We start from the raw sequence: 6,706 nt of genomic DNA on the forward strand, positions 1-6,706 counted from the left end.
AATATTTGGCACTGAAAGTTAAATGATTGTTTTGATTTGAATTCATTACATGAACATAAAAATTCAAGTTAGTGTTTGAACTTATCACATGTGTAGCTCATTCTTTTAGATTGAGCAGGATTAGAAAGGGATAAAGTAGTTTGGGAAATGGATATAAATCTATTAGAGCAATGACTTATGATTGTTATTCAATCAGGAACTAGAACATGTATAGAAAGGCATGTAGGCTACTTAAGACCTGCTTCAAAAGATGTTCCTTGGCCAATGTGAAATTAGTCATGTCTGAAACTGATTATTGGAGCTTGTTATTTTAAGATTTTTGTGGGACTATTAACTGACTGTTCTTCTGAGTCTAACTCCAGGTGTGGATAGCAACAGAAGTGGTCTGAGCCACTGATCCATGATGCCAATAAGCCTGTGAGATGCTGGTATGAACTGCAAAAAGGTGATCTCATGGGAAGGTCAGGAGAGCGACTGTTCAGCCTGGGCTGAGGTAGGATTCTCCTCACTCAATTTCCCCACTGACACCTGGAAGACTTGAAGCCTGGCTGAATGCCAGTTGACAATCTACTCCTCCCTGGAACTGACGTGAAGTAAGGGAGATGTTGTTTCCCTGCAATGTCCCCACTCTTAGTGGCAAATTCCTAAAATCAGAAGTTTTGTAAGTAATAATACCAGATCTGTTGAATAATAGATTGTTGGTAGGGGAACATCTGAGGTTAAGTCTAAAATTGAGCTAACAGGTTTAGGATTTTAGACCAACAACAATAAGTTAGGGTCCTTTAATTCTTAGTGTGGAGATGATTAGGTCAAGGGCTTGTGAGACTAGCATGCGTAGTTATTATTTTGTCCTAGTTGGTTAATGCTAAATGAAAAATGGTTTGTGGACTATATTGTAAATGCTTTAAAAGAAGCATCACATGATCACAAGTTGGAATTGTTTTATGATGTGATAGGCACTGTGTTAAAAATGATTATTTATTGTATTTATATAAATACTGGAGCCTGGTATTGACTTCTTAGTGAAATCTCATCTTCCTAATGAGGGAATGAATAATGACTTATTGTGAAATGTAGAAGCTGCATTTTAATGTGAATTTTCTTTTCTTTTAAAAAAATGACAATTTGTCCAAGTTTCAATTTTGATTTTTGTAAGAGTGATAGGAATGGTAATCTAAGATGGTATTAAGTTCAGTTCTGCAGGAGAGTGGACATCTGGATTTCTACAAGAAGATGAAGAGAAGAAGATGCTGAGATGCTGTGCTGAAGACTGTTTGAAGGAGCATCCAGATCAGAAAACTGCATAAGATGATACTTCTCCCCAGACTGCTGTATGAGATGGAACCTCTAAATGGACAATTCATTAATTTACCTTTCCATTTGAATCTCTGTATGAAGGGAAGGATTCATAAGGGAAAGAATGTGAAGGGGTCATGACTATGACTATTTGTAGAGTTGCATATATATATGAATAGTACTAAGAATAACACAGAAGATAAAGAATGGGTATGGAAGTGGGAGAATGGGACACATAGGATGATGTTTGATACTTTCTGGAGTGTAATCAATAGAACTGGGAAGAATTATCAACATTGTATATGGAAGAGGAAGCAACAACTATGGAGGTGTAAGTCAGAGATCATGAAAGGAGGACCATTAGGCCCGGAAGATGTGAAGTACTTTCTGGTTGTGGATTATAGGGTAAGACTGTTTCTAGAGGAAAATCCTGCTTTGAGAGGACATTATTGGGTATGTGGACAGACAGCTTATATTCACCATCCGTTAAACTGGAGGAGTGTTTGTTATATTGGATTGGTGAGACCTAAATTCTTTTTCTTGCCTGAATCAGGGAAACGGCATCTGGGGGTTCCTCTATATGATGATCTAGCCAAAAGGAAGAGGAACATTGACACCTCCCTCACTCAAACTGGAAATGCAAATGGGTGGGGTGACACTTGGCCTCCTGAAAGGATAATCAGAGAGTATGGGCCTGCAACTTGGGCTCAAGATGAGAGTTGGGGTTATACAACCCCTATATATCTATTAAATAGACTAATCAGATTCCAAGTAGTAGTTGAAATTATTACCAATCAAACAGCAGAAGATTTGGACTTATTGGCCTATCAAGCCACACAAACTAGGAAAGCAGTACTGCAACATAGGTTGATCTTAGACTATTTACTTGAAGAAGAAGGGGGAGTTTGTGGAAAACTCAATTTATCTACATGTTGCTTAAAAATTGATGATAATGGAAGAATAGTGAAAGAGATCACCAAAAATATCAGGAAGGTTACTCATGTTCCTGTACAAACTTGGAACTCCCTTTTCAATACATCTTGGTGGTCCTGTTTTGAAGGGAGCTGGTGGAAGAGATTACTGTGGTTTGGCATCATAGCAATTAGTGGTATCATATTACTTCCTATTTGTCTACCTTGTTTGATTTCACTTATTACTAAAATAGTTAGAAATTCTCTACTAAAACTTGCTAGAGTAGAAGAGAAGACCGAAGGAGCCATTCGGTTAATGATACTAAAGAGGGAAGGATAGGCAACTGTGGAGACAAAAGACAGGAATGATCCTGATTGGGATGAGGAGATTAATAGACAGTGTGAGATCATGTTACAGAACTGTGGTTGAAATATCCGTGAGAAGTCTTCAGGTTAATAAATAAGAGGAGGGATTGAGTGGGATAGGTTTAGTGAAGACTTCTCAGATTGTAGTTCTTCTCCCAGGGGTGAGGTAAGACTGAGAGGCTCAAGGTTACTATATTTTTAGAACAGAATAATTCCATATAAGGATATAAAACTGTGTAGTACATTAGGGTCTCAATGATTGGATAAAGTTTAACTAATTCTTCAATGTCTTCATTTCAAAAGGGATTGGTTAGATTTCGTGTCTAGAATGTAAGATCATATTCTCAGCTAATGAGAATAATGGTCAGTGGCAGGGGGGAGGGACTTGCCTTAGAGTCTATATAAATCACTGCCTTTTCTTTGTCTTCGGCTTTCCTACTCCAGGTGAACTGCTGTAGGATTGTCCAGATTCTTGAGAATCGAATAAATCTCTTTTCTGTCATCACTTTGAGAGGCCTCTGAGTAATTGATTTATGTAGGGACCTGAGCCATCCCACACACTACGTTTCCTTTGTGCTGTTTCAATTCTACTTTGCTCATAGAGCACAGCACTCTTTCTGATGTGGGCACATCATGCTGAGCGATCCTATGCCAGTGTCTCCCATGTTGCACAATCAAATCCAAAGTTCTTGAGAGAGACTTTCAGAGTGCCTTTGTATCTTTTCTTCTGACCACCATGTGATCACCTGCCCCATGTAAGTTCTCCATTAAATAATCCTTTTGGCAAGCGTTCATTTTGCCTTCAAACAACATGGCCAGTCCATCAGAGTTATACTCTCTGAAGCATAGTTTGAATGCTTAGCAATTCAGTTTTAGCAAGGACCTCAGTGTTTGGTACCTTATCTTGACAGGTGATCTTCAGAATCTTCCTAAGACAGTTCAAATGGAAGTGATTCAGTTTCCTGGCATTTCGTTGGTAGACTGTCCATGTTTCGCAGGCATACAACTGAGGTCAACGGTTCTGTAGATCTTCAGTTTGGTAGTCAGTCTAATACCTCTTCTCTCCCAAACTTTCATTTGGAGCCTCCCAAATACTGAGCTAGCTCTGGCAATGTGTGCATCAACGTCATCATCAATGTATTCATCCCTGGAAAGTAGACCACCAAGGTAAGTGAACTTATCCACAGCATTCAAAACTTCATTTATTGTAACTGATGGTTCCATGTATGGATGGTGTGGTGGTGACTGATGGAGCAGCTGTGTTTTCTTGGTTTTAATTATTAGGCTGAAATTAGCACAGGCAACAGAGAATTGACCCATGCTTTGTTGCATCTCAGCTTCAGAGGCTGCACTGAGTGCACAATCATCTGCAAACAGAAAATCATGCACCAACACTCCCTCCACTTTGGTCTTGGCTTGTAGCTTTTTCAAATTGGAGAATTTACCATCAGTAAGGTAGTTGACCTTGATGCCATGTTCATCCTCATTGAAAGTATTTGACAACATGGCTGAAAACATCATGCTAAAAAGCATGGGAACAAGCACACAGCCCTGTTTCACTCCATTGGTGACTGGGAAGGCACGAGAGCATTGTCCACTATTCAAAACCTGGGCAAACATGCCATCATGAAATTAACATACAATACTGATGAACTTCTCTGGGCAGCCAAATTCTGACATAATTTTTCATAGGCCCTCATGACTAACAAAAGTCAAAGGCCTTAGTCAAATCTACAAATGTTATGTATAGACCTCTATTCTGCTCCTGGCATTTCTCCTGGAGTTGTCGGGCAGCAAACACCATATCGATCATTCCTCAGCCCTTTCTGAAGCTACATTGGCTCTCAGGTATATGACCATCTTCTAGGTGAAGGATCAACCTATTAAGGAAGACTCTAGCAAGAATCTTGCCAGCAATGACTAAGAGAGGGACACCGCCCCCCGCCCCTGTGATTGTTGCAGGACAATCTATTCCCTTTACCTTTATAGAGATGGACAGTGAAGGCATCCTTGAACTCCTGGGGGATAACCTCCTATTGCTATATAACCTGGAAAATTTCAGTCAGCTTTTGTATGAGCAAATGGACTCCCCACCTTGTAAATCTCAGCTGCAATAGAATCAGCACCAGGTGCTTTGCCACATGAAAGGAGCCTAATGGCACTCAAAACCTCTTCTTCATTTGGAAGTTCAGCTAAGGAGGGATCGACTTCAAGCTGAGGTGAATGGTCAATAGCCTCAGTATTGATTGATGATGATCTGTTGAGAACACTATGGAAGTGTTCAGTCCATCCCTCTAGGATCATGTCCTTATCACTAATCAAAGTGCCTCCATCAGCACTGAATAGTTGTGAGGCACCATAAGTTTTTGGTCCATAAATAGCTTTCAGGGAATCATAAAAGCCCTTTAGAGTGTTACTATCAGCATAAAACTGAATTTCATCTGCCTTCTTACTGAGCCAGGAATCCTGCATCTCTCTAAGCTTTGCTTGTACTGTTGATGAGTGTGGAGATAATAGGGAATCACTCTATGTCAGTGGTTCAGAGTTTGCCTCTGGAAAAAATTTTAAAATGGTATGGGTGACATCTTTTGATTTGTGTGTAAATTGGGTTTAAGTGAGAGAGAGTTGCACAAAGTTGTCAGCCTCACTCTCTCTTCCACATTCGTCACAGTCCAGTGTCAGGACAAAGTCAAGATGACTGATAATGGTTCAAGGTGCTGCAAATGACCTAGGCATCTTTGATGACTAGCCAAGCTCTAAGTACTCCACAGAATTTGCTTCAGGCTGTTGGAACAAATTGTTCCCATCCACCCATTCCACCAGAGAAGTCTTCATGTGCTTGATGCAGACACTCCCCCTCACTGAGGGTTGAGACCCCCTCAGTTACCTTCAATCTGGGTTAGCCTGTCTGCCAAAATGATTTATGGTGGTGTGGCTGCTGCACATGTTAGAGCTTCTTGCAGCCACAGGTAAGAGTTCGGTGGATCAGGTAGGTACCAAAAGTGGAAAGCAGCCCTGAAAAGGGCTCAGCAGCCTGCACACCAGAAGTACTAGTCTTCCCTGAACATAACCCTACACCTTGTACACACACACACACACACACACACACACACACACACACACACACACACACACACACATACACACACATCAATGGAGAGTCTGGGAGCTACTCTCCTAATCCCAACTCCACTGTCAGGTACAGTGCTCAGAGCATGACTGCTGTATGTCTCATTAGGGAACCAGGGATAACTTTGAACATTTACAGAGTTGTGTTTCTCATAATATAGCTCATAAGCTTAAAATGGTATAATTCATGCCATGAATTTTCAGTTGATAATAATTATTCAGTCAGACTTAACTTTTAGAAAGGTATATTTATTAAGTTAGCACCAATAAAACAGTTGATACAACACATCTCTCAAAAATTCTGTGACATGGTCTTTCACTAGTACACACAGAATTCAGGGGAAAGTGAACTTGAACTTAGAGAGAATATGTGACAAAGGAGTCTCTCCCAGTTTCTGGAATTCCTTTGACTGGAGTTTTCTAGAGTCTCCCCTGCTGTAGTTTTCTAGCCCTTTGTAGAGCTGTGAATCTGTATCCAACAGCCTGCCCTGGGCTCCCAGTACAGATGCTGCCATCAGAATTCCCAGGGCTACTGCATAGAATTTCCAAATTCAAAAAGTCTTTGTCTAGTGAAGAATGGAGATAACAGGGAACTACTGAAGTTTATTGAGGATGACATGGTCAGACTTGTACTTTAGGTAGATCAATCTGGCAGCTGAATAGAGGACGAACTGGAGTGGGGAAAGACTTGAGGCAGGTGGACCCACTAGCAGCCTTTGTAATAATGTAGGCATAAGGGGATGAGGTCCTACACTTGAGAGGCATCAGTCAGAAGAGAAGAAGGGGGTATATTTGAGAAATACTGCAAAGGTGAAAATGGTAGGTGTTGGTAACAGATTGGATCTGGGGGATGGTAAGAGAGAATGAAGAGAATTGGGAGGATAATGTTGTCCTTGATAATAACAGAGATGTTTGAAAGGAGGGTTTGAGGGAAAATATAATAAATTCAATTTTAGTCATGTCAAGTTTAAGATGTTTACAGGACATCCAATTTGAGATATCCA

This window comes from Notamacropus eugenii, chromosome 5 (genome assembly GCF_028372415.1).
Source record: "Notamacropus eugenii isolate mMacEug1 chromosome 5, mMacEug1.pri_v2, whole genome shotgun sequence".
NCBI classification, from domain to species: Eukaryota; Metazoa; Chordata; class Mammalia; order Diprotodontia; family Macropodidae; genus Notamacropus; species Notamacropus eugenii.